General features: G+C 56.6%; 1 protein-coding gene across 1 annotated transcript in view; it reads right to left on the bottom strand.

The window, feature by feature from the left end:
* The window catches only part of CSUI_005495 (uncharacterized protein), a 13,668-nt gene that overhangs the window by 12,015 nt on the left and 967 nt on the right, over positions 1 to 686 (bottom strand). Inside the window, exons 1-2 of the mRNA XM_068065671.1 lie at positions 414 to 686; positions 1 to 243 (exon numbers count right to left, since the gene is read on the bottom strand). The exon at positions 1 to 243 is cut by the window's left edge and continues 565 nt beyond it; the exon at positions 414 to 686 is cut by the window's right edge and continues 967 nt beyond it. The gene's annotated coding sequence lies outside the window, so the exon portion shown is untranslated. The remainder of the gene's footprint in view (positions 244 to 413) is intronic.

Here is a 686-nt window from a genome sequence, read left to right as displayed (position 1 = left end):
AAATGTCAGGTGCCACCGTTTGAGAGTTCGAAGGTAGCGCGGGGCCCAGCGATGGGAGATGTGAATTGGCCAATGCGCTGGGTAGTTCGCGTGACACTGCGGCAGTCAGTGGAGAAGACGCGGTGCTTGGACCAGCAGAATACCCAGGAGAGAAACCGAGGGGACGAGGCGCGCCCACTGATGATGTCGGAGAAACTATCACCGAAGAAGCGAGGCCAAGCAGCTCGTCCCAGTCTTCTCCCTCTGAAAAAAAAGAAGGGGAGAAAGATCGGGACCAGATAAGCACAACCGAGAGAGCCTGGCCAGATCACACTTTGTTCGCTGCTTAATATTACCTTCCCGCGTAAAACCCCGACAGAAGATGGATCCCTGCCTGGCAGCCCCCGAAGCATACGACGACCATTGCTGCTCACCCGCTTGTTCCCTGTCGTCTATCACGCCTCCAGAGTCTTTCGCTTTAGCTCGGCACGAACCCACGAAAGCGAAATGGTCGGAAATTGCTAGTCTCCCGGGGGGCTCATGGAAAGACGGTTGACGAGCTCCAAGACCAAAGGAAGAAAACGTGGACGGACACACAGGAGGGAGGAATTCTCTACTGCGGTTTGACTGCGCCCCGGTAGGATCCTCAGAAGACGAAAAAGAAGACGGCATACGTCCTTCCGGGCACGGAGCGCACCCGCTCCTGG

The sequence above is a fragment of the Cystoisospora suis genome, assembly GCF_002600585.1.
Source record: "Cystoisospora suis strain Wien I chromosome Unknown contig_2667, whole genome shotgun sequence".
NCBI lineage: Eukaryota > Apicomplexa > Conoidasida > Eucoccidiorida > Sarcocystidae > Cystoisospora > Cystoisospora suis.
This window is presented reverse-complemented; position numbering and strand designations above follow the sequence as displayed.